Genomic DNA, 27,174 nt, shown 5'->3' on the forward strand with positions numbered 1-27,174 from the left:
TTAAGGGATCGGCTGCCTCACTTGCTGTTTTCATGATGTCAGAAAAATGGTCTTCAGCGTCCGCTTGGTGGCCGCCAACTGCAACTCAGTGGTGTTGTCCTGTACGGAATGGAAGTCTATGGATACGTTCTGCAGAACGTTCGTAACCAGTTCCAACCGTGCGCTATACTTTGCTACTATGGGCAAGCAGATATTAAAAGCTCAGCTTGTTATGCAGTGCAGGTTGTGAGCTCGTTGCCTAGTGGCAGCGTTCGATGTTGATTCCCGTGGCGTGAGCTCTTCGATGTGCTTTGACAATGGACATGTAATGTTTAGAGAAGATCATATTTGACTTGTATTTTGCCGACCACCATGTTTAACAGAGCATCAGAATGTTGGGGAAAAACTTACTTCGAAGCACGCTCTCACGTAAGAAGTTTATGGTATGTTTAATAACCACAATTCAGTTAGAATTTTAGACAGTTCATTCAAATCGTTGATCGCAAGATTAAGCTTGTGACTTGTGCAGTCGAATTTTAGTGCCTTTGGAGGCTCGTTTTGTATTAACTGTTGACTGGAGCTTCTCTTCAGCCAGTGTAGAGAATGCATCGTACCCCTGTCCAATGAGGTTTGAAAGAATCAGCCTGCATCCTATAAAGACATGAAGATCATAGAACCTATGCAAGCAGAGATCAGTTGCTCCACCTCTACAACTCCGATGAACTGCTCTCGAACGTAGACGTTGGTTCCCGTCTCGTCAATGAAGCGAATGCATGTAGACATCTGCTCCGTTCCTGAAATATCTGCTTTTTCGTCCGCAAGGACAGGAAAAGCAAACGCTGTGCTAGCTGCGGCCACTATCTGCTCTCTGAGGATGACGCCACTGATTTTGATGATCTAGTTCGGGACTCGTATGGACATGCCAAGTGCTCCTGAAGACGAATATCTCCAGCTTCTAGCCGAAAGTCAAGGAGATAATTGAAGACTCTCCTGCCACACTTCTTGTCATACGTTGCGCAAAAGGTTATGGTAGGAACAATAGGATATAGTTTCTGGCGGTTCCTTTCAACTTGACCTTGGAGTGCTCTGTTGAGCTACTAAAGAACGGGGAGCTCCTTGCCTGTCATCGAATCTATGAAGTTCTGTGAGACGTCAAATTGCCTCCTGGTGCCATTGGTATTTTTCGTGAACCCTGTACGCCTCATGCATTTTTTGTAGTTGCTGAAAGCGCGCACAGTAAAACTCCCTTGGGTACCCCGGTGAACATTAGGAGGAAATAAGACACAGAAACGACAAAGGGCGCCTTTCAATGTCGCTCTATACGCAAGGTAAGTGGCTTAATCTGCCAGCCATTGGTAGCGAGAAGCCGTCTTGTCAGTTGTTACATCATTGGCAAAGTCGTATGCAACAGTTGGCGACCATCGGTTAGTCAAAAGGTGTAAATTCAAACAGTCCGATGTGTCCGTGTGTTTAGCTTGGTATTGTTAGTTTCGCTTGGCCTAGCTTGTTAGTGTGTTTCTTGCTACTTTCCCGCAATTAAATCCCAAGGAACGACAAGGGCAATCCTCATGGCTTACTTTGTCACGGGAGCTCACTGATGACAGAGTCCCTTCCATGGAGTCGACGACCTCAGTTACTGTCCGCAGAAATCCTGTTATATACCGAGCTTTTCTCTCGCAATTCCGGCGAAGGGAAGCGTCGCCTGCTCAGCGTCGACGGGTCGCTGGGACACCTTTTGTTAATTAGCGCTTTAACGAGCGCGCTAAACGCTGCCCTTTCAGTATATATATATTTATTATATTACAGCTCTTCTCGTTAGGGCGCGCTGGCCTGGGAGACACTACTACACGACGGTGACACCGATTTCAGAGTTTGCAGATACCCTTGATACACGGCACCCAAGGTGCACTAACAGGCCTCCCGATCGAAATTCCAGCGCGGTTTGATTACCTGGCTACACAAGACGCGGACAATACCTATCGGCCGAACTGCCGTAAGGAATCGATCGAGACGCGAAAACTGCGCCCTGGTGGTATTCGTGCCGTAATAAATGCAGCTCTGTTCGGTTAGTTTCTAGAGAACAATAAACTTAGTAATATACTTCAGTAAAATATGCTCTTGGGCAAGTTGGTTCATTGCTTAAGGAATAAACGAGTGCTACAAACCAGGACAGAAAAAACGAAAAACGACGAGACAGATGCGCTTCTGTCTCGCCGTTCTTGTTTTTTTCTGTCCTGGTTTGTAGCGCTTGTTTTTCCTTAAACATAGTAAGCTCGATCAAGCATGTACAACGCAACCCCCGCCCTAATGCTATCTGTTTTTTTACTTACGACGCCACGGCAGTGCGCCTTGGCGTCGGTTCGTTTCCTTGAGTTAAACGCCGCATATTCTTGTTGGACCAGCAAGACTTGTAGGAAATATAGGCTCAGCTGAGAGTATACGAGGAGTTACGGGAGGCGCATATTTTTGTTGGACCAGCAAGACTTGTAGGAAATATTGGCTCAGCTAAGAGTATACGAGGAGTTACGGAAGGTTTAGTAGGCATTAATGAATCACTACCCATCGCACTTTCTTCGTCAAGCGTAAAACAGTTATCATGCACCCCTCCATCTAAGGAGGATGATGGTTGCAAGCGAAGCTTGCAAGCAATATTGAAATACAGAAATATTCCCGAATCACACAAATATTCCCTAGGTGCTACCTGCGCCAAAATCTGCGACGAACAGCTGATGACGCTACACAGCCAAGTTAAAAATGATCCAATAATTGGCACGCATGACCTCTCAAAATCGAGTCCCGTAAAAATTCTCTGCATGCTTATATAGGGAAGCGACGTGGTGTTCCCACTAGTGCTAAAATAGAGAAAATGTTACTAATTGCCCATATTATAAAACACATAAGCAATAAAATACTACGAATGAGAGAAAAGAAAAGATAAGACCTGCAATGCAGCCGATGATGATGAGGCAGGCTTCGTGAAGTCTACCCTACAATAAATATACCCGCACAGAAAGAAATAGACTAAATGGCGTGGTAAGAGAGGATATACGGCAGCCGTCGAACTATTAACAATACTCTTAGAGGTAATGACATCCGGTGAGCCACCAGTGCACGAAGAGAGTGCTGCCGAAGCAAAGAAACCCTGCGTACATTATGGTCTGAGTAAATAGACATATTAGGAACGCAATAATGGGCGCGGGAAGCACGGGATAGGAGCGGCTAAAGTTAAATGGGAGAGAATTTCGTGATGCGGTAGACCATAATAAGACGGTAATGGTTAATATTGCGAAAATGTCGTCAACGTAGTCTCTACAACAAGTTTCAAAATTGCTGAAACCAACTCGTAGCAGCATGGGATCACCACGAAACAAAATTAGGAACGCGCCTTCTTACAAAGACAGGCACCCAACCCTTTCCGAAAACAAATATGACTGGACACCAGAATAGAAATATGAGCGACCTATCTGCTTGTATGAAAGCTATACTTTGTGAAGAAAAACGGATCAAAACCTACTCGACGAAGAGTTGCCGCTGCAGCGGGTTGGTACAAAGCTATGAGAAAAAGGGGAAGCGCCAAAAACTGGACGACGCGCATGTGTTTGTCTCGAGTACGCTTTGTCCCATTTGTAGCGCTGCCCTTTGCCTAAAAGCTGTACGACGAGAGGTGATATAGCTAGATGGAGTTTATTCGAGAAAAGTTCAAAAATCACGAGAACACAGTATACGAAGAATTTGGAATCTACAAAAATGCAGTCAACAGTTGTCATAGTTGACTACTGTCGTGTTGCGTTCTTCATGGAATGAAGGACGCATGTTTTCAGGGGCAAGCGATATCCATCCAGTCATGTAGCTTTTTGCACCCGCTGCCAGGATCTCTTGAGAAGTGGAAGGACCAGTGGTGGTGGAAAGAAGACATGTGACTGGTTTGAGGCCTGGTTGAAACGTCAGTAGCTCGTCTCATTCCTGGTGAGGTTCTTCGTGTTCGGGATCAGTGGTCCGCTTGAGCAGCTGGTCTTTGTAACGGCGCCAGATGAAACTGCCTCTGGGTTGATAAGACGAATGGTAAAACCAAGGCCTCGAAGTCAACACAACAACAGCACAAACCATTTGGTCCTGCCTCAATAAATGCCAACCATAACTAGGTCAACGAGTCCTAAGTCACGCACAACTATATGGGCAAGCCACATTTTTTTATTTGATTATACGAACGTTTTTTACCGACTGCTGGCCTGAGAAAATCGAGTTAGTTTCAAAGCCGTGGTAATGAAGCAATTTTTTTGCTGCCTCAATGGTGGTCACGTGGGGGACCGGCGATAGGCATACAAAATTGTTTGCAGCCTTAGATGCAATGTGTATGCTTCGCTAGTTCTATTAAAGTTTTAAAGCTTCTAAAAATAAGCCCTTTAGGCCGGTTTGAGCTGCAATGAAAGGGTGCTGTAAGTATGTGAGGACAGCCCAATTCTTTCAATAAATCTTTAACTTTTTGGAAGAGAGGTGCGGCCGTTCTCACTGATAACGGGTTGTACGAGTCAAAGCCGCGCGAACTGCTGCCTCAAGCTGTCGACTGTATGAGCAGCAGTTGTCGAACGCATTATAACTACATCGGGCAACTAGACCTGCGCGTCCCCGCATACAGAAAACGTTGCATGCAAAGACGGTCGAATAGAATCTATATGCGCGCGCTACCACGGTGCTGTTGACACAAACGAAGATTGGAGGGGCACGTTGCACGGCTCGCAAAGTTGTTTTTGAGAACTAAGCCTTGCCTTCACAGGTGCTGGATTTGCCCCCTCATGGATGGCCACCATACGTAGATGCGCGCCAGTTGCTCCCTGCACACGATGCCTGAGTGCCCCTGATACGATTCGTTCATCAACAAGTCCCGCAATGTTGCCGATACGATCACACTAATCATAGACGTGATGCTGCATTGGTGAACAGGGAAGGGACGTCGCTCTATCTGTCAAAGAAAGTCTTCAGATACTTTTGAGGAAGTTACTCATTTTTTTAAATTTCAATCTAATGCAATATCGCAGTTCTTCTTGCACTCGTTTGGTATCGATGTAACACGCCGAGGTTACAGGGCTCAGCTCCTACCGCCTCGTTCATGCCATCATGGAGCTATCCGCGCTTTATTACCGCGTTGCCATCTTTGTAACAGACCGGACTATCTGCTATCGGCATTCGCCCTAGGCGATATCGCCTCGCCCTCCACTCCCCCCTTCCGTCTGCTTTACTTTCCTTCCTGGCTTTCTTTCCCCCTTCCCCGCTGTGAACGGGGCTACTTAAGCGCAGCAAATAAACGGCCGGGGGTCTTTCGTCTTGGCACGGCACAGCCAAATGTTCATCGTCGCCTTGTTTGACAGCCAAACGTTACATGGTGTAAGAAGTGGTCCTGACGTTCGAGATGGACGTCGTCAAGCCCCCGGAAGCGCTGCAACTCTCCGGTAACATCAGGAAAAACTGGCTGGTATTCAAGCAGAAGCTGCAGCTGTTCATCACCGCTACGGAACCGGAGAATCCCCGCCCATCGGCCGTAAAAGCAGTGATTCTTCTGAGCACCGTGGGGGACGAGGCGCTCGATGTCTACAACAACTTCTCGTTTGCCGCAGGTGAGAGCAGAGAAGATTATGACACGTTAGTGCGGAAGTTTGAAGACTATTGTGTCGACCAGGGTAATGAAGTCTACGAAAGGCACATTTTTCGACTGCGAACACAGGAAGAGGCCGAGCCTTTTGAGCGGTTCCTACGGGACTTAAAAAAGCAAGCAAAGCTGTGCAACTTTGGCTCACTTGAAGAGTCTATGATCAGGGACCAAGTGGTTTTTGGGACAAATAATGCAAAACTTCGAGAAAAGTTGCTAAGTGACAAAGACTTAAACTTGCAGAAAGCAGAAGAAATGTGCAAAGCCGCTGAGATTTCTGCCCTTCAGAGCGCAGCATGGTCAAAGGAAAGCCTGCACGTTGACTTCACACGCCGGACAAACCGCATGAAGTTTGCGAATGGGACTCGGTGTCGAAATTGTAACAAGGTACATGCCCCCGAGCGGTGCCCGGCATACGGAAAAACGTGTTATGCATGCAAGAAACGAAATCACTTCGCTGCATGCTGCAACAAGGCTCGCAGGTTAAACGTGGTGCACAAGTCGGAAGAAAGCGACGAAAACTTTGACATCTTGGGCATCAGTGTTTGCGGTGTCACCGGAGCCATAGGAGCGGATTGGATGGTTCGCGGCAAAATAGCCGGTCAGGAGATACAATTCAAGGTAGACACCGGGTCTCAGGCAAATTTGCTGCCCTTAACTCTGTTCAACCGAATCGCCAATGCAAGCACTCCGCGAAAGAGCGCAGCCGTCCTCACCGCATACAACGGCAGCGCAATCATGCACGTTGGCGTGGCGACCGATGATCTCGAGATCAGTGGAGCGCAGCATTCCGTCTCGTTCTTTATCGTGAAAAAGGGGCGCCAAGCCAATCTTGGCTTACAGGCGTGCCAACAGTTTGGTCTGATACCGGTGACGACGGACGCTGTGAATGTAGGCGATGAGCGAGCACAATTCCAGCTTGCATTTCCTGACCTCTTCAGCGCGACAGGCTGCGTCAAGCGACCCTACAAAATGGTGCTACGAGAGGATGCCGTTCCAGTCGTCCAGCCTGCCCGCAGAGTACCCATAGCGTTGAAAGGGCGCCTGCGACAAGAACTTCAAAGAATGGAAAAGGCCTCAATCATCGTCAAGGTGGTTGAACCAACCGATTGGGTAAGCCCCCTGGTTGTTGTGCACAAAAAGGATGGCACGCTTCGCATTTGCATGGACCCGATAGCAGTGAACAGGAACATCAAGCGGGAGCACTATCCTATGCCTTCTCGAGAGGACATAGAGAGCGAGCTGGCAGGAGCAAAATACTTCTCCCGGCTCGACGCCAATGCCGGCTTTCATCAGATTCCTTTAGACGAGGCGACGTCACGAATATGCACTTTTGCGACACCATTTGGGCGGTACCGTTTTTTACGTCTTCCTTTCGGAATTTCCTCGGCCAGCGAGGTGTTCCAAAAGACGTTAACAGAGATGTTCGAAGGGCTGCCGGGAGTGCGCGTCTATGTAGACGACGTTTTAATATGGGGCGACTCAAAGGAAGAACATGACGAACGCGTCACTGCGGTGCTAAGACGGGCACAGGAGGAAGGGCTAACATTTAATCCAGCTAAGTGTGTGTTCTGCACCACACAAGTTACATTCCTTGGCGATGTTATAGGAAGAGACTGAATTCGTCCTAGTCCCGATTTAATCGAAAGCGTCCGTGCCATGCCAGTTCCAAAAGATAAACAGGGTGTGCGTAGACTGCTCGGTGTCGTGAACTACTTTCGGAAATACCTGCCAGCATTGAGCGACAAAACAGCATTGCTTCGAAGCCTAGTGAAAGAAGCCTCGGTGTTTGAGTGGACAACAGCCCATGAGCGAGAATGGGACCAGATCTGCGCAGCGCTTACAAATCCTCCGTTGCTGGCGCTTTTTGATGAAAAAAGAAACACAAAGATAACTGCGGACGCCTCGGGAAGGGGAATCGGTGCTGCCCTATTGCAAAGACACGGGGATGACTGGCGCCCAGTGACCTACGCTTCAAGGGCGCTGACGCCGAGTGAAGAACGATACGCCCAGATAGAAAAGGAAACACTTGCAATCGTTTTCGCTTGTGAAAAATTTCATCAGTTCGTATATGGACGAAAGATTACGGTTGAAACTGATCACCGGCCATTAATTGCGATTGCCCAAAAGAACATTGGAGATATGCCACCCAGACTGCAACGGTTTTTCATCCGTCTGATGAAATTTTATTTTTTATTGCAGTTTGTACCTGGGAAGGACCTGTTCCTCGCAGACATGCTGTCCCGGGCCGCACTACCAACTGGCGGAAACGACCAAGTTGAGGACGTGGACATTCACACAACGCAAGTAGTCTCCAGCATCATAAGCAAAGCGATAATGTTGCGACTACAAAAAGAAACCCTTGAAGATCCGCTTCTCAGCCGCACTATGAAGCAAATGGAAGATGGCATGGCAATAGACGGCGTACTGAAGCCGTGTGCGGAAGAGCTATCAGTGGTCAATGGAGTGATGCTCAAGGGTTGCAAAGTGGTTGTGCCTAAATCGATGCGTGCGGAAATTCTTGAGCGAATTCACGAAGGCCACTTGGGTATGAACAAGTGTAAGGCTAGAGCTCGTAGATTGGTTTTCTGGCCGTGAATGAGCAGTGACATTGAACAACGAGCGCGAACTTGCAGCGTATGTCGAAAGTACGCATACAGCCAACCGAGTGAACCCCTCCTGCTACAGCCAACGCCCGACCGACCGTGGCGTCGCGTAGGAATAGACCTATTCACATTCGCTGGAGATCCCTACGTTGTTGTGTTTGATGCCCATTCTAACTTTCCAGACGTCGAGAAGCTAAGAGGTACCACGGCGGGGGAAGTAATCGACAAGATATCTGCTATCTTCTCTAGATACGGCATTCCTAGTCAAGTTTGCACCGACAACGGGCCTCAATTTGCATCGCGAGAGTTCGCGTCGTTCGTAAACCGGTATGACTTCGAGCATATCACGTCAAGTCCCGAGTTCCCACGGTCAAATGGCTTAGCTGAAAAGGGGGTGCAGATCGTGAAGCGTATTCTAAAGAAAACCCACGAGTCTCGTGGTGATGTATGGCTGGGTCTGTTGGCTTATCGATCTTCTCCCCTTGACAGCGGCCAATCACCCGGAGAACTACTGCAAGGTCGACGCCTGCACGCCACACTTCCTGAATACAATGTCGACGGAGGGATCCCCGTATTGAAACAGAGTCAATCTTCCCGAGGCAGGCCACTACCACCCTTGGAAGCCGGAAACGTGGTCCGGATCAAACACGGAAGCTGGTCACGCCGAGCGAAAGTGGTAACAGAGACTGCACCGCGATCATACGTGGTGAGAACAGAAGACCACGGCCTCCTCAGACGCAACCGACAGCACTTGCTGCGAACGGACGAAAACTTCGACGGCGAGGGCAGCCACGTCGGTGACGGTAACCCGCACCCCGACGCGAGGCCCTCGACGGAGTACACTGACAGACATCGAGGCAACATCACGCCGGGAAACCCACCAGGCAGTCACCAGGCAGAACCAGCTCATCCAGGTGGTGATTCTAACGCCACCACTTCACCAGAGACTCCAGGAAGCCCACTGGCTGGACTGCGCCGGTCAGGACGCCAGCGCAGCGAACAGAACCGCCTTCACTACGGGCCATCCTTCCATCAAGTAAACGAGTGCAAAACAAATCAGTGTTTTGAAAAAGTGTGAAGAGAAGATGTAACAGACCGGACTATCTGCTATCGGCATTCGCCCTAGGCGATATCGCCTCGCCCTCCTCTCCCCCCTTCCATCTGCTTTACTTTCCTTCCTGGCTTTCTTTCCCCCTTCCCCGCTGTGAACGGGGCTACTTAAGCGCAGCAAATAAACGGCCGGGGGTCTTTCGTCTTGGCACGGCCCAGCCAAATGTTCATCGTCGCCTTGTTTGACAGCCAAACGTTACAATCTTCATAATTCGGTGGCTCGTATGCACTGGCGAATTTGCGATCTCTAGCCTCCATGAAAATGCAGTTGTTATGACTCAAACAAAAATAATTGATGCATTTTGCAGTGCACAGCGACTCATTGTTGCCAAATGAATTTCGTAAAAGCTGTGCCTAGACATGCTTTTTTTTGCTTTCTGAAAAACTATCAGCTACATTCTCCTTCTTGTGGTTAGCGTTTCATGAAATGATACTAAGAGTATGTACTAACATAAACTCGCATTCTCACACATCTATGTTTGTAAACGGAATTCCTGTTAAACGGAAGTAATTATTTCGGTCTCTTGATGTTACGTTTATCGAGTCTACTGCACAACCGAAATAGGGTGGTAGTTTGAAGGGTCCTTTTTTCTATTCCTATAAAGGGGAACCACTCGGGAGCACTTTAGACAGTCTGGCCAAGAGCATTGTTAAAACATTTTGTTCAGTATTGAAAAGATAACGTTTTTGAAATATCCAATATTTGTGCAGAGATCACCAAGGTGTATGTTACCTGGCCCTGGTGATTTGTTCAGGCTTAAACTACAGACTATGCAAATGAGATCAGGCTCTGTAGAAACCGCATAAAGGCGGACAGTGACAAATGATTTGGTAGTCTATGGGGGCTTGCACAATGAACTTGTCCATTTTGTTCCGATGAAGACCTATCATTAAATTTGTTGGGAAGGTCGGAAGCAGCGGAAGCAGAGTTGCGTTCAACTGTTTTTTTGTAGGCAGGCGTTTCTCACCTTGTAACTGTTTACTAAGGACCAAGTAATATTGCGACCAAGCGCTTTGAATTGTTTGGTACAGAATTCCCTCTTTCACAAACGAATCTGCGCAATCTCTCTATTACTAACCTTACGGAACTCTCAGCGCAGCACTTTGTTTTCTGGGATCTCGGCGACACCTTGCCCAAATTATATTTTTCTCTTTTACCAGTGCCAAATGACAAGCGTAGTCAATGGCTCCTCTTCACTCCAATTTTTTAGTACTAGCGTTTTCTTACACGCCTCCTTCATCTTGCCTAAAGTGCGAACTAAATTTTCATATGCATTGGTATTGTTATTATCTAGAATGAGAGAGAGAGATAGAGAGAGAGAGAGCGGGAGAGAAGAAACTTTACTGAGCACAAATAAATTGTGGGGTGGCTTCCTAGTCTGGAAGTCCATGGGCTGTCCTGGCTCTGTCCGCTCGGTCAACCAAGATCATCTGGTCGTCGAGGCTCGAGGTGGACAACATGCTCTCCCACTGCTCACGGGAAGGGCTGGGACAGGGGGGAAGGTCGGGGTTTCGCTCACACTCCCAGACGATGTGGTAGAGGGTGCCTGAATTGCCGCAAAAAGCACACTCCGGGGAGTATTGTGCGGGGAATTGATGATTTAATCGTACTGGATTTGGGAATGTGTTTGTTTGAATTCGTCTTAATGTGTTTTCCTGCGTTTTAGACAAACTGCGCTTGGCGAGGGGAAAGGTCCTTCTACCTAGTCTATAATATTCGGTTATTTCCTGGAAGGTCTCAATCGGCGTTGGACTGTGCTCCTCCTCTGGGGCACGGTTGGTGAGAGCGCGGGCCAGTGCATGGGCAGTGTCGTGGCCCGGGAGGTCGGAGTGGGCAGGGGTCCAGATGATTCCGACCGAGCGAGAGGGAGGTGTTTTGCTCAGGAGGCGCAGTGCTGTTGAAGAAACTGTTCCAGCCGCGTAGCTTCTGCACGCCGCTTGACAATCGGTGATTATCGTAATCGCGGTGGTTTCTGTTATGGCCAAGGCAATCGCAACTTCTTCCGCTTCCTGGATAGAACCGGTCTTGTAAAGAATTCCAGTCAAAGCTAGCAATTTGTTCGTCAAAAGTTTTTTATCTAAGATGGTGACTGTATGAGTATTATCCAATCATGAAGAGATGGATTGAGTAACTGACCCACAGCGAAGTAGTGGTCTGTTATTACAGCATAATAGTGGTCTGTTATTACAGCCCCGGCAGAACAGTAAAGGTGGGATGCTCGCCCGTTGCTATGATCGATACATGTACGGGTGAAATAATCTTTGAAAAACCTCTTCCTTGTGGGTTGCCAGATGAGAGGCGCAATACCAAATTCGGAAAGTGCGTTCAAGTATTGTTCGACGGCTCACTGCTCATTTCGCAACAAGTCGATGTTGAAGACCACGATTATGTGCAAGTTGTCTGAGCCTAATATTTTCTCGCACACTTGTCGCATTTCTTTTTAAGACAAAGCGCACTTTCGGTGTGGGAAAAAATAAACCACAAAAGCAAGTTACCAGCACGTTTTTGGTTAGCTCAAAAGCCACAGCATCTACCGATAAAAATACTACGTTATTATTTGAAACTAACAAAGTGTGCTTAACGAACACGGAAATACTCGACCGCGGCTATTTTTGCGGGTGAGAAAGTGTTTGATGTACCCAGGAAGACAAAAGGTGCTGCACAGGTCAACAGTGGCATTATTTCCCTGAGCGCAGAAACAACAACTGTGTTTGAGAGAAGGTTCGAGATTAGGGTGAACTCACCCCAGTAGTTGCGAATGCTCCGAATATTGACGTGCAGAACAGCGCATAAGCTGTAACATTTCTGGAAAGCCTTGAGGAAGGCATCAAAATGTTTAAATGACTTTTTTTCTGCCCTAGAGAAGTACTTAAAACACGCTAAGTGTCCTTTAGAGCTTGCCTGGTTTCAGGTGAATGCATATTATGGTCGTGTAGGGTCCCCTCGAATGGTTTGAAGAGACAATTAAAGGCGCTGCAACGCTTCGTCGTCCAAGAATATGAGGCATAGCGCGTTTTCAGTGGACGAAAGACCACAGGCTGTACTATAACTCTGGAAAAGTGTTCTTGGAGGTGGCCGGTGTGGTATCCACAGAGAGCTTCGAAACCAACATTGCCTTCCCCCGAGGTTGTGGTGCCACAACCGCTCGCTGGTCACAAACGCCAAAGCGCGCAAGCCATGGGGTCATTCCTGCCATACTGGAAACCACGCCTGATTCCTGCGGCACCGCCGATTCTGTGCACCCCTCCGTTCCAGACGATGCACGTCCTTCGTCCTCATTGTTAGCTTGAAGACTGGGGTACGAAAAGGAAAAGAGCGGCAGAGCAGAATACCGGGCAGAGCTGGGCGTCTGCGTGATATCGGGTTTCGTTTCCGCGACTGTAGTAGTTGGGAGCGGCGGAAAATGAGCCAGCCGTGGCCACCTTCTCTGACGAGCCAAATTGCTTCATAGAAAATGCACCGCTTGGCGCAGCGATTTTACTGCAGAAGACTGGGCCTCGGCCTTTGTTGCAATCTCCCGGCGGAGCCGCTGATTTCCCTCCCCTACTTGAGCGGCACGGTCGGAAAAAGAAAGATATGCCCTCCAAGGCGTCCATCAGAAGGGCACGGAGGGTGACCAGTTCGGCGCCAAGGTCAGCGGGATGTATGGCGGCCGCTCGGTTGGTAGGGGTGGACGAAGGAACACGAGAAGATGCCGCCGCCGAAGTGAATCTGCCTGGCGCCATATTGTTCCTCCTCTTCCTTCCTTCCCGTAGCAAGCCACACAAGAAGCGGTCCCGAAGGTGCTCGTGAAGGGCGACTTCAAAGAAACTCGCACATTTGTGACAGTTTACAAAACTCGCACCGTGACTTGATAAGGACTCGCCTTTTTTGACAGCTTCTTTGAAACACGACCCTCTTCCCAATTACAGAAGACTTCCGAGATTGGTGGCCGGTCAAAACTTTCTTCGGGACTTTGAAACTATTCATAAAAAGCAGTTATGGAGCTGTTTGCTTCAACAACTCACTTGTCTTGGCAGGGATTATTCTAAATAAGTATGTTCCATGTCGCTCTCAGGAACCTTGTCGGGATGTCGCAAGAAGGACATAAAGATTTGCTAGATTGGAAGCGGCGGCCGCCAGGTGACGCCAGCGGCCGCCATTTTGGCAGAGGCAGAAAGCCACGCGGAGGCCACGCTTTTTCGCTGGAGCACGCTGTTCTGCTGGAAGTTTCAAATGAGTGCAAGCATTTCTCTTGAATACAGTTTGCCTGTTGCATTGCCTACGGGGCTATTCCACGAGAGAACAAACATGCGTGTACAAGACAATTTTTCTTCATTCTTGTTTTTTATATTATATGCGCGCAATACGGAAACACCCGCGAGATCAAGTTTGTTTTCTCCTGAGGTGCATAGTTCGGAAAAAAAAATGTTTGAATGTGCCCGGAGTGCAGCGGTGGCTCCGGCAAGTGCAGGTTTTTTTCAAGTTTGCGTCTTTATGTGCGTCAAGGAATAAAAGTGGTGTGTTTAAAATGTTTCGAGCCATAAACTAGACCAGAATGCTAATCAGTGTAAAGCAAACTCTGCGTCCAGCCGCCAACAAAAAAATTTAAAAAAATCGTGATTACGGCCCAGACGATTGTTACTCTTTTTGACGCCATCTGTCTAAATTTCAACTTTTCTGAAAAAATTTGTAAGTCTGGCAGTTTGTTCGCCAGACGTGTCTGATCGCATCAGCGAAAGATGGTGCTTGTAGAGAATTTAAAAGTACGTAAAAAGTTGAATAACGTCCGCTCTTCTTCAGAAATTTCCCGAATTCAAAACTCAATATCAACAAAACCGCATACTTAATTTTCTTCAAAATTGTGGAGGCAAGACTCCTTTACTCGAAGAACAAAACTGCGGAAAAGCATGTTGCATCATTGTGTTGAGAACAAAGTTTTAAGGGGCCAAAGTTGGGCCTCGCGCGACCTGTCTCGGCGCGCCGCGGTAGGTTCACGCCGCTGTTCCCGGTCGTTGCGCGGGTATACACGAGCACTAATTCACAGTCTACTGTCATATCTCGGAACAGTCAATCTCTCTCCGAGGTTCCAAATGAACAACAAGATTCTGGGGATTCTATTATTTTTTTGCTCGCCTCTGGTTTCCATATGTTTCTTTAACGAGCCAAGTTTCTGGCCGATACCAGCTCAACAGCGCTCCTTTACCACTTTGCTTAAAAGGAAAGGAAAGAGGGATGCGAAACAACAGGTAAAAGTTTCTCTGGTGGTTGGATAGGGTAGAAGTTGTAGGAATGGTCGAAATTTTTTATTATTATGACGCTGCGGTCACAGAAGGAGTAAGTTACTGAAGGGCTTTATTCTTTTCTTCATGAGATATTTTCTTCAAGTATAGAGACACTGGAATTTGTAAATTGGCTGGTAGACTACCATGATTAATTATATACATTCAGGAACACAGCAAAAACCATACGTATGGGATTATAACTCAAGTAAAATGTTGTAATATCTACACCCCAGTTCCCTCAGGCGCTCATGAAGTCAAGCGCGGGAAACTGAAAACGGGGCAACGGCAGTGGGCTCTCTTTCAGCTGTTCTTGCGACGGCTAAACGCTGCTTGTTTGGGTATTTTTTCGTGAATGACCACACGTGCCAGGACTGGATGCTTCGGATACGTGGCAGACGCTTCATTCTTCGCGCTTTTCTATGCGAAACTCTTCGGTGCCTGGAGGAGTTGTGTGAACCAGGGTCACCTTTTTTAGCTTGCTTTGCAACTCGGCATTCATTTCAGCTGCTGACCGAATGATGTTGGTGCTTCCTGTACTCAGGTTGTGTAACGAAGCCTGATGTCTTACGATACCACCAACACCATCACACGAGTTGTTTTGTGTCCGCCAGCGGAGAATAGCCACTTCGCAAACGTGAATTTTTCTCTGGAAAGTTCGTACATCAAATATTTGTTCTTGAAATGGCTGGCTGCACCTTCACTATGTTATAATCGTGGCTGTATGCAGGGGAACTTTCATCCAGGCGCACGTGCACCTTGAGGAGCGCATAGCATGCATTTGCGGTATCATGTTGCATGTCATCGCTGACTACTGCGAAGCTCTGTACTGATTTTTTTGTAGTTACAACGCACGTAAACAGTAAAACGTGTGTGTTGTGCCAGTGGTACGACTGGACGTCATATGGCAGAATAACTGTCCAATTTTCTGCGAAGTCGAGGGGCAGTACTATGCTTGATCGCTGTTCGCATCTTTTTGCTTCGTTTATGGCAATGGCCTGAATACGCCTAATATAGTGATGGGAAATACACTTGGTGACCCAATTGCCTAGCTCCTTCACTAGTGCAGCTGGCGGTGCAGTCTTTTTTATAAAAGAGGCATTTTCCCACACAGCATACGTGGCCTCTTCTTCGTACGAAATGCTCAAAGCTAACGTGGTAAGTTTGTCGGCGATTGGGCATTGCCGGCACTCACCCAAGAAGCATTGCCTCGATGGTGAGGGGCAAAGACGAAGTTCCTTTAAGGTGCTCACTCTTCGGTCAGCCCCTTTTGTTTTTGTTTTGCATCCCGAGCGCTTTCGAGCCGGTTTCGGCCAGAAACTTAGCTCGTTAAAGAACACGTAAGGTAACAGGAGGACAAAAAAATAGAATATCCGGAATCGTGTTTTTCGTTTCAAAATATCGGAGAGGTTGATCTTTTCAAGATGTGACAGTGGACTGTGAATTACCACTCGTGTATACACGTGCAACAACCGGCAACAGCGGCCGGAACTTCCGCGGCGCACCGAAACGCATCGCGCGAGTCCCAAGTTTGGCTCCTTTTAACTTTGTTTTGAACAAAGTGATGTAACATTTTTTTCTGCAGTTTTCTTGTTCTTGCAAAGGAGTCTTGTTTCCGCAATTTTGAAGAAAATCGAGTACGGATTTTGCATATTGGTATCTTAATTCGGGCAATTTCTGAGAAAGAGCCGAAGTTATTAACTTTTTCAGGTAGTTATAAATTTTCTACAAGCACCATTTTTGCTGATGCGTTCAGACATGTCTGGGCAACGAAAATCCTGACGTAGAGAGTTTTTTTTTCAGAAACAAATTTTGGATGGGGGACGTCAAAAACAGTACCAAATTATCATGTGGGCCGAATTCACTATTTTTTTAATTTTTTTGTTCCACGGCAGGACGCAGATTTTGCGTTACAATGATTAGCATTCTGGTATAGTTTATGGCTAGAAACACTTTCTACACACCACTTTTACTGCTTGACGCACACAAAGACGCAAACTTAAAAAAATTAGCAGTTGCCGAAGCCACCGCTGCGCTCCGGGAACATTCAAACATTTTTTTCTCCCGAACTACGCAGCTCAAAAGAAAAAACTTCATCTTCGGGGGTTTCGATATTGCGCGCGTACATAATAAAAAAAAATAAACAAAAATGGTTGTGTACATGCATGTTCGTTCTCTCGTGGAATCGCCCTACGGATGTACAAACAGGCTGAAGAAAGGTTGTGGCCTCACATTTCACCTGTGAGAACATGAAATCGTGTTCAATTGACCTACTCGTAGTCATTTCAGTTGCATTGTAGTTTGTTTGCAAGCCCGCCCATGAAGGAGCAGCAAAATGACGTTGCCTGTAGGTGTGTGCTGCAGTTGATTGTTGTATATTTTTAAGGAACCCCCTTCGAGCTTAAAGGGTTCGCGAGCCCGAACCGCCCGACGAAGTAACGCCAATCTACATGAGAACAAGTCACAGGTTTATTCCGGGAGAACAAAGGAAGGAAAAAACAAAGGAAGCAACTTGGGAGGCACTGTTACGACAGTGCAGCTAGCGTGCGCGTAAGGCGCGTAAAGACAACATTTCGGCAGTTGAAGCACTGCTTGTCCAAAAAGTTACGGCCTCCTCCTGTGCAGTTACGACGAGGTCTTGAGTCACTTGTGCAGACGACGGACGAAGAGGACGCTGGTTGCTCCTCACTGTCCAGCCGCCATAGCTGTGGCTCGCCGCCCGTCGGTCCCGTCTCGCAGCCCGCGGAAGCGGCTACCCTCACGTGTCCTCCGGTGCGCACTCCCCCCTGCTCTTATGAGCGCCGCTTTTACGCCACTCCGTTGGTTGTGCGCATGTTCCGGATTGTATGCGCACTACACGTATTTGTTCCGCCTCGCCGTTCATCTCGCACAGACGCACGGGCACATGACGCACTGACGCCACTGTCGCTGTTCTACGCGCGCACTGCACTGTAATCACCCTATGCGGGCGCTCGTAGGGGCTGCGTCTCTACACTCGCCCTCCCCCAAACCGGAAAGCTCCCGAGCTGTCCGAGAAGCGCGTAGGGGCTACCGCAAAGGAACAGTTCTCCAGTGGGTTTGAGATGAATGCTGGCTAAGGCGGGTCTTCCCGCTCGAGCCATAGCGCATCCTAAAAGAACATAAACAAGATTATATTTCTTCTTCAGAGTGTCATTCGTAGTACCCCTTAAGGTCGCCAATGTGTACGGGACCCGTATCCCGTCCTCCGTTTAGGTTGCGAAGGAGAAACGTCAGCCGGGATTGGTGCTTTGCTACCTCATAAAGACCTTCACATCGGTCCGCCAGGGAAGCAGCAAACCATTTTGCTGCACCGCTCAAAGAATGCGTGCGGCGTAGTACCATGCCCCCGAAGGAAAGCTCAACCTGGCGCCGTCCCTTGTCGTACTGCCGGCGGTGTTTGTGACTTGCCAAGTCCAGTTGGTGCCTGGCCTACTGGAGCGTCTTGTTCAGGGTGCTGCGAATGTTCTGCGCATACTTAATATAACTGACAGGGCGCACCTCGACCTGGTCACTGAATCAATGTTCAACAGGAAAACACAGCTCGCGGTCAAACAGGGGGCTGTCGGTTTGAAGCCGGTGGAGCGATTGACCGTAGTCCTAGTTGCAAACGCCATTTCCGAGTGGCGAGCATCCAAGTTCTTGTGGCGTTCAGTGAAGGCCACGAGCATCATCTTAAAGTTCCTGTTGACACGTTCCGTAATGTTTGCTTGAGGATGGTACGGAGTAGTCTTGTTATGTAGTACGCTCAGAACGGAACAAGTGTCCACGCAGTTCTTGCTGGTGAGGTAGGTAGGAATGTCCGTTATGAGTTGTTCCGGAAATCCGAAGGGGGTAAAGCACCCAACAACGTCCTCGAGATCAATTTTGAATGAAGTTTACGTAACGCGTACAGCACGACCCACTTGGAGAAATTATCTGTGATGACAAGGAGGTAACGATTGCCCTTCACCGATCTTGGGTATAAACCCATCAGGTCGCACACGCCGCTCTGCCAAGGGACGCAGCTCTCGACCAACTTCAGGAGGACAGGTGTTTTACATCCTTTTTGCTTTACAGACTGGCAAACTGGGCTTGTCTGGGTACTTTATTACCTCCTTTCTCATGCAAGGCCGTGTGACAACGCGGCATAGCTTTTCCCACGTTTTCTGTCCGTCTCTATAACCGGCGAAGGTAGTGTCGTGGTAATATTTGAGAAAAGACGTCCTAAGTCGCGTGGGTACAAAAATGCGGAAGGGATACTCACCACTCTCCGTGTCTGCACTTGGAATGTACCTCAGTAGAGAGCACTCCTGGCTTTCGACGGAGCAGTCGTTGTCCAGTGCCCGTGCTGCCTTAGTATCGTCGTTCTCTGCTGCCGTAATAGACTCCCAAATGCGCTTGCACAGTTCGTCGGCCTGTTGCGCTTCAAGCATCTTCTGGCGATTTACCAGGCTTCCCCAGGCTTCCGCAGGCGTTTTAACCACGAAGACCTGCGGTTCTGGTTGCTGTTCTACTTCTAGGGGTACGCGAGACAAGGCGTCTGCGGCTTTTTTGCTGGTGCCCTTCTTGTATTCCAATTTGTAGTTATACGTCAGCAGGTTTAGCGCCCAGGGTGCGAGGCATCCTGCAGGGTTCTGAAGCCGGGACAACCATGACATTGCTTGATGGTCAGTCAGTCTACATCGTGAAATCTGCGCCATCGAAGTACATGTTGAACTTTTTTAGGTCGAACACTTTGGCGAGACACCCTTTTTCTGAGACTGAATAGTTTTGATCGGCCGCCGAGAGACTGCGGCTTGCGAACGCCAGAAGTTACAGTCAACGCCATGCTCCTGTAGCAAAACGGCCCCTAAGCTGTACTCACTTGCATCGTTTTGGAACACAAAGGGGCGATTGATTTCTGGCAACTGCATGCTTGTGGTGTTGGCGTGGCTGATGATAGTGCCTGAAACGCCTGCTCCTCTGAAGCCATCCATGACCACCTGGCGCCCTTCCTTAGCCGCTGATGAAGGTGCCGTGCCAAGTCCGTACAATTCGGAATGAAGTGCCAGTAAAAGCCTACTATACCCAGAAAGCTCTAGAGACCTTTGACGTTCTCCGGTTTTGGGAACTGCAAGATCCGCTTGTGCTTCTCCTAGTTTGGCCGAACGGAGCCTTGGTCAACAACGAAGCCCAGGAGCTCAATCCTGCTGGCCGCAAGTTGTACGTTGCGGGAGTTTGCAGTTAGGGCTGCGTTTGGCATCCGCTGCAACACAGTCTGCAAATGAACAACGTTATAGCCAATGTTCTCTGAAAATACAACCACATCGTCCACGTACGCCATCGCGTAGTTGAAGTTGGCGTCCTACACCACGATGTCCATCACTCGCTGGAAAGTTGCTGGAGAATTGTATTGGACAAACCGTAAGGCAGCCTGACGAATTTAAACAATTCTCCAGTACAAGTGAACGCTGTTTTCTCGATATCCGTTTCTGCTAGAGGGATTCGTAGGAAACCTCTACTACAGTCGAGTGTGGTGAAAACCTTTGCCGAGCCTAGTGCGTACATAACCACATCGATGGATGGAAAGGGGTACGAGTCTCTTGTGGTTATCGCGTTTAGTTGTCTGTGGTCCAAGCACAGTCGGACATTCCCATCTTTCTTATCGGCCAGTACAATCACAAATACTCAAGGGCTTTTTTATGGCCTCACCGCTGCTGCATTTACCATCTCCTGCAGGGCTCTGTCCAGCTGTTGTTGCTTGTGGATGCTCAAGGTCCTGAGGTTGAACCGCAGTGGACGCGCATCTCCCGTCTCAATGTGGTGTTCCAAAATGTTCATTGTACCCGGGCTTCCGTGAGCATCGCTAGGAAGGGTTGTAGTACTGCTGCGAGCCGTGACTGTTCCTCAAGTGGTCGTGCGAACCACAACAAGATGGTTTGCAAACCATTTTCAACCTTTCCGGTGGGGGTCTCCGCTGTCAGCAACCCTGACAGCGATTTTGATGGTTGTGCTGCAAAGCTGTTCAGGGGTGCGCCCGGCCGTAGTGGTAGCTTCCCGCCTTCACGTCAAGCAGTAGCCCTGTCCTGGCCATAAAATCACGGCCCAGAATGGCTGGACAGGAAAGACCGGGAAAGCACAAAAAAGTTGCCTGTGTATGCGACCATCCGCGATTACCGTTACCCTCAGTGCCGATGTTATCAGCATGACCTGTTCAGAAGCTGTTCGGGTACTGGTGTTTACGTGCCGGAATTTGATCTTCCTCAGGGAGCACCATTCTCGGGCAACATCTCCAAACACAGAAACCGTTGGTCCAGTGTCCAGTAGGGCAGGTATAGTCACTCCGGCTACATTGACGATAATGAAAGGTGCATCGTCATGCTTGCAGCCTGTCTGCCATAGGACAAGTGCCAACAGCTCACCATGTGCTGATTGTTGCTCACTGGAGGCCCTTCGTGTGCCTTGTGCACCACGTTCACGCCTTCCATCTTGTCCATGTAGGCTGCGGCATGCTCGAAGGCAGTTGGTGTGGACTTTCGGCTCTACTCCTACACGCGCCGTCCGCGCCAAGCTTTTGGCGGCCATTTTGGCCGCTTTGAAGGGAGTGGGTCTTTTGCACTGTGGCGTCTGTGGCTTTGTGCACTGCTGCCTGCCGTGATGCGGCAAATCTCACCGCAGTTTCGAGTGGCGTATCTTGATTAGTCGCGCCAGGGGGTGTGCACAGCGCCCGCTGGGTGGTAGGATGACCAGAATACCAGTGCATTGTCGTTTGCGTCTGTTCGCTGCACTGCGTCAGGGCGAGGCGGCACCTCCGAGCTCGCAGAGCTTGAGCAAACGGTCTGGTGGAAAGCTGATTGCCGCCTTTCCTTGTTGCTCGACTCGGGTAATGTGGACACGACTTCCTTGCTTATGCCTTCATAGATGGATTTGCGATGGTTACGAAATGTCTCATGTTTGCCGTACTTGCCTCTGGTCATTCCGGACTAACGGGCACTCCCACGACGGCGCCACACTGCTGGGCAGTCGGCACTTGAAAACCATCTTCCACGGGGGCACCGCACCGCTGCGGTGAGTCAGTGCTGCAACTATCTCCCATGGGTGCGCCGCGCCGCTGGGGTCAGTGAGCGCTGCAACCATCTCCCACGGAGGCGCCGCACCGCTGGGGGGAGTCCGCTGCAACCATCTCCCACGGTGCACCCCACCGCTGGGGTGAGTTGGCGCTGCAACCATTTCCCACGGTGGCGCTGCTCGCTGGTTTGAGTTGAGACTGCAACTACCTTTGCCATGAATGATCGCTGCTCGCCTTTGGTATTTCTCCTGGGATTAAGGGTTGTCTGGCCCCGCGCCTACGAACAGCGCCGCATTCCATTTTCACTGCGTTGGTCGCTTCGCTCGGTGCCTCCGCTGGTCCAGCCTTGGGGGTGTGGGATAGGTGCACGCACACAATGTGGAGGCAGCTGGTAGGATTGCACTGCCAGCTTCGATGCTTGAATGGCTGTTACCTCTTTGGCAAGATCATCAATGTCTGAGAACTGCCGGGACGGCAAGTACGGCTGGAACAAGGGGTGGCTCTGTCGGATGACCCGGAAAACTTTCTCCCCCGCGGATGCCACCGGTTCAGCCCGCCCGTACAGGTCCTGCATAGAACGCACATATCCCCGAAGCCGTTCCTCCTCTCCCTGTGTCCGCGCACGGAGCTCGTCTTTGATTCCGTACTCATACCCAGGTGCTAGAAACTCCAGCTTAAAGCGTTCCTTGAAGTCGGTCATGTCCTCGAATGGCTTCTGGTGACGTCTCCAAGCGCCGGCTGCCACCCGCAAAGCAACTGACAAAATGCTACTAATCAGTACGCTACGTCAAATTGCCATGGCTTGTTGGTAGTCCGACAATTCATAAAGTTATAAACGGACTTCATGTTGGTGGAACCTGCATACGTTGGCACAGCCAAATTTAACAGCAACGACGTCCTGCAGTGACAGCTGCATTGATGAGCTTGCGGCTTCCAATCACCCAATATTGCACCGGTGTTAAGCTTGCTACCCTGAAGCGCAAACCGTTGCTTTTCAAAATCGGCCTTTGATTATATCAGTTGGGCTATCAAGTCAAGAATTGGCTTCGTGTTGTCAGATAGCGCATCAGTCGGCGCAGTACTACCCTAGATAAGTACGGAGAAAGTTTTTGCTTACCGCGGGCACAGTATTCTCATCCATCGACAAAGTTTAGCTGCAAAATACTGTCAACACGGCCTTTAATACAACCTTTCTGACCGGCGCCAAACGAAAAAAGATGCTTCCAAGTGGGCACGCACAGTCAATCAGCAATTACACTTTTCAGATAAGCACAAATTCTGTGGCGAGTCACTCACAGGATTTGTTGCGCAGCTTTCGGCCGCTCGATTCCACGCCATCTTCGCCCTTGAGCGGTGAATTGTGGTACACGGTTCGAAGTACTCTCCGCTGGCTGAATTATGCTCGCGAAGTAGGCATGGCCGGCTTCTGGGGTGCTGAATTCGCTGGTGACTGCTGCGTGAAAAAGGTTAGCGACCCGCACAAAGCATACACAGTTCTGAAGCGTTCTCTAAGCATTCCCGCGTGAAGGTGGCCGTGTAGCTCGCCAGGCGAGTCAATGCTTGAAGACAATAAGAAAAAAAGGAATAAAGAAAGAAACCACGTTGGGCGCCAGTGAATGTACCCCCTTCGAGCGTAAAGCGTTCGCGAGCCCGAACACGCCCGAAAAAGTAACGCCAATACAGATGAGAACCAGTCACCGGTTTTTTCCGGAAGAACAACGGGAATAACAAAGAAAGCAACTTGGGAGGCACTTTACGACAGAGCAGCCAGCGTGCGCGTAAAGCACGTAAAGACAACATTGCGGCAGTTGGAGCAATGCTTGTCCAGAAATTTCCGGCCTGGTGCTGTACACTCATGATGGCGTCGTCTGTCACTTGTGCCGACGACGGGTGCTCCTCGCTGTCCGGGCGTCATGGCTGAGGCTCGCCGCCCGTCGGTCCCGTCTGCAGCCCGCGGAAGCAGCTGCTCTCGCGTGACTCCCGGTGCGCACTCCCCCCTGCTCTTGTAAGTGCCGCTTTTACGCCACACCGTTGGTTGTGCGCATGTTTCGGGTTGTATGCGCACTACACGTACTTGTTTCAGATCACCGTTCTTCACACACGTGTGCACGGACACATGACGCACTGAAATAACTATCGTTGTTCATCGCGCGCACTGCACTGTATTCACCCTACGAGGGCCTTTGTCGGGCTGCGTCCCAACAATTTATTGACAAGTTTCGGAATAATGCAGAGGTGCGTATTCTTCGGGAGCCGGCCGTTTGCCGTTAGCGGTGGCGTGCTAAGGATGGAGCCGCCAGTGCAATTCACTGTTGAGTGCTTCGACAGCATGGATAAAGCGACGCGACTGCGGGAGGCAAGTGGGCCCAGTGTGTTTCCACCTTTTCCACCTCATCTGCAGAAACCTGCAAGTATTACTGCCATCATTGAACGACAAACGAAATGTTCAGCGTGCATTGCGTTTGTGCCGTTATGATCGCTATATAATTACTTGCTCCACAAAAATGTTCTTTCGGTGACGCGGGGCATTTTTGTGCGCCGAGATTGTGCGCTACAGTGGAGGAGTAGGTGTTGTTAACTGCTGATCAGGAAACATATAAATATACTTCCGGCGAATTGAAAGTTAAACCAGAGCGGGTGACACGTCTTTTTGCTGGCATACAACTTCTCTTGCAGGACTACGAAAAAGCTTACTGGTTAATACATCTATTATTTCTTCCAAGAAAATATGTGCGGAAATATTGGATCCAAAGCAGTGATATCAAGTTTTACATACTTCTTGCGCTTGCTGCTCTTTTAACTTGTCTGTGAAAACGTATGGTTTCAACTACAGGTCAAACGGAAGCGTCTCGATCACATGTCTCGAGATTTCCTGGACCTACATATTTCTGAGCTTTCTATTGGGCGACCTGCCTGGAGCTGAATATCTTCCTGAAGAATCACCCACCAAATAGTTCTACAAAGACATGGTCCTTTCTTCACTTAAAGAGATAACGCAGTTAAATAGGAAGGTCGAAACAATTCAGCAAACTACACCACGCTGGTAAAGAGAAATGAAATCTGCCAAGAAATCATCAAAGAAATCAGAGATCAAGAACACTTGTCAGAAAGAAAGGTTCGCATGTGTTTACCCCGATCTTTTAGATGACATTCAACAACTACTGTGTAAGGCAGGCAATGAAGAGAAGGGCATGTACTCACCTGAGCTGCAAGCATTTACATTTTTATAGTACATCTGCGTACGAGTGTGTACTATCTAAGTTCACCGAGGCCCTCCCGTCCTAGCGAACACTTCGGGCTTGGTACAAGGCGAATCAAGGAGCTCTTCGCTGCACAGCCGAAGCACTTTCTTTCTGTGAGAAGTTTGCCGAAGCACTTGATGAGCCCTTTTACTGCGCTCTCTTTTTACAGGACGTGGCCATCAGGAAACACGTAGAGCTAGTTGGTGGTAAGGTAGTAGGGTATGTTGGCTTCGGAACCGGGTTTAGTGCTGACAGTCTTCCCGAACCTCCAAAAGCGTGTGTCTTCAGGATCGTCGGCGTGGACATCAGATTTAAGATGCCAGTTGGATACTTCTTAAACGACTCGCTCACAGGAGCAGAGAGGGCCGAGCTGGCTAAGCAGTGCATTGAGAAACTTGCGTCAATGAAGGCTGAGCTTATCTCTGTTACGTTTGACGGAGGCTCGTCAGATTTTACTATGGCCTGTGTTTAGGTGCTACACTTTATTTTGATCGTGAGCACATTTTTGCAATCTTTGTGAATCCGGCTGATAATACGCAGAATATGTATGTTATCCTAGGCGGCTGCAACGCGATTTAGCTTATCCGCAATTCATTAGCAAATTTAGGCTGCATTGTTGACGCTGAAGAAAAACACATCCAAAATGCCTACATAGTGGCATCGGAGGCATTGCAGTGTTCCGGAGGGCTGTGCTTGGGCAACAGGCTCACGAAAGTCCACGTTCAATGGGAAAAACAAAAAAAATGAAGGTGCGGTGTGCTGTGTAGGCGTTCAGTTCCTCTAAAGCCGACGCGTTGGACATCTGTGAAAACGTGCTGAAGCTACCCCATTGCAAAATCGAGGTTCGTCAAGTTCTTTGATGACATGTTCGACCTCCTGAATTCTAGGAACCCTTTTGCAAGGTCCTACGATGCTCCTATGCGGACGCAGAATGAAGGCTGCTAGAAGCCATTCTTTGCTACCACCTAAGCGTATATAAAGGGGTTCAGAGATCGGCCTTGACGGCCATTTTTAGAAAGCTTGAAAAATGGCAACATCTGTACTCCGTGCGTGTTGGCGAGGGTGCAGAGTACGGCGACTCGAAATGACATCCAAGTTGTGCCCCGAGTGACATCACATTTGCGTCCCGACCATCCTTCGATTTCAGCCGTGAGTTTCACCTTGGGAACACCTATATAAAACTGCATCTTTCAGCTCAAATCAAACTTCGCTTGATTTTCGCTTGATGATGTTGTGTGCCTGAATGGACGCGGACCGACATTGGGAGGTCCTAAGCTACTCCGCACTGTTACAGGCGAGGGAGTAAGCCGGTTTGACTCTCGGGTACTAACTCATGGTCATAGTAAACTGACACTAACTGTGTCTTGTCTAGAATACACATGCTCGAATCCTGCCGGTGCCGGTGCCTGTATCATTTTTTGTGATTGTAAATCTAATACGCATGGACGCGGGCAGACATTGTGCGGTCTTAATGTAGTCCGCATCGAAAAAATAATTTTGTAGGCTTTGTGACCTGCATGGCCAACACGGAAAAAATGTTCCACGAGCTTATTGGCCAGGGTAAGCTGAAGTACTTGTACACGCACAAACTGAGCCAGGGTCACACTTTAAACTTCTTGGGATTGTTTCGTGGTGAGGCGGGCATAACAACAACCCAAACGCTGCCCAGTTCGTGGCGGTATACAAGCGTCTGCTGGTGCAAACAGATGTGACGTCTTCTAGTTCGGGGAACTTCATCAAAGACATGGTTTTCTTCCTGAATACCGCTACTGTTATCGCCCAGGTAGACACAGCCAATACGCTCACGGACATGCGCAGGTCCTCGATCTTGGACCCTTATGACGACCACGACTACACGCACCCCAAAAACCTTTCTGCCGTAGTTTTTGCGGTGGTGCCTTATATTGAAGGATTTGTTGTAGCCGAAGTGTGCGAGACTTGAAAATTTTCTTTTAGTGTTTAACATGCGAAGAGTGCGTCGCAGCCTCGCGCTCAAATGAGCGAGTTCCTCTAGTTGAGTAGAAGAACAGACGTGGGCTCATGCCCCTTCGAAGGATGGTATTGAATTGTGTGAATCATTCAACGTGGTTGCAACGGCTCCAGACTGATTGTGGAACAATTCAAGCAGTTAACCCTCAGTCAAGGCATCTACAGCATGTGCAAAAAAGTTGCAGAGCTGTATGCTGAAATACGCATCCACCACATGACAAAAGAAAGAAACCGTGAGAACAAAGACAGCGTCAGGCCGTTCCTTCCAGAATGATCATCTTCAACCATGAATGA

General features: G+C 48.9%; 1 pseudogene; it reads left to right on the forward strand.

Moving 5' to 3' along the window:
- Positions 1 to 5,386: 5,386 nt before the first annotated feature.
- LOC144163723 (uncharacterized) lies at positions 5,387 to 27,174 on the forward strand (annotated as a pseudogene).

The sequence above is a fragment of the Haemaphysalis longicornis genome, unplaced genomic scaffold, assembly GCF_048455015.1.
Source record: "Haemaphysalis longicornis isolate Haplotype H1 unplaced genomic scaffold, Haemaphysalis longicornis Haplotype H1 scaffold_13, whole genome shotgun sequence".
NCBI lineage: Eukaryota > Metazoa > Arthropoda > Arachnida > Ixodida > Ixodidae > Haemaphysalis > Haemaphysalis longicornis.